The sequence below is a fragment of the Penaeus monodon genome, chromosome 24 (genome assembly GCF_015228065.2).
Source record: "Penaeus monodon isolate SGIC_2016 chromosome 24, NSTDA_Pmon_1, whole genome shotgun sequence".
Lineage (NCBI taxonomy): Eukaryota > Metazoa > Arthropoda > Malacostraca > Decapoda > Penaeidae > Penaeus > Penaeus monodon.
Window position 1 is genome coordinate 10,545,086 of NC_051409.1, and position 210 is coordinate 10,545,295.

General features: G+C 29.5%; 1 protein-coding gene across 1 annotated transcript in view; it reads left to right on the forward strand.

Moving 5' to 3' along the window:
* LOC119588849 overlaps positions 1-210 on the forward strand; it is a 4,994-nt gene that overhangs the window by 235 nt on the left and 4,549 nt on the right. The window lies entirely within an intron of this gene.

Genomic DNA, 210 nt, shown 5'->3' on the forward strand with positions numbered 1-210 from the left:
AGGATTAGTGAAGGTTAAAGGGTTTCATAGGCCTATGTTGTTTTTTTAACGTTAGCAGAATTAGGTATTTTTATAGGCCTATGTTTTCTTTTGTTTAATGAATACTTAGATTATCTTTAATAATTATTTATTAAAATATTTGGTAGGGGTTTTGGGTGAACTCGAGAAGATCCCTTTTTATCTTTGGTAAAGCCAGGTAGATTTTTATCT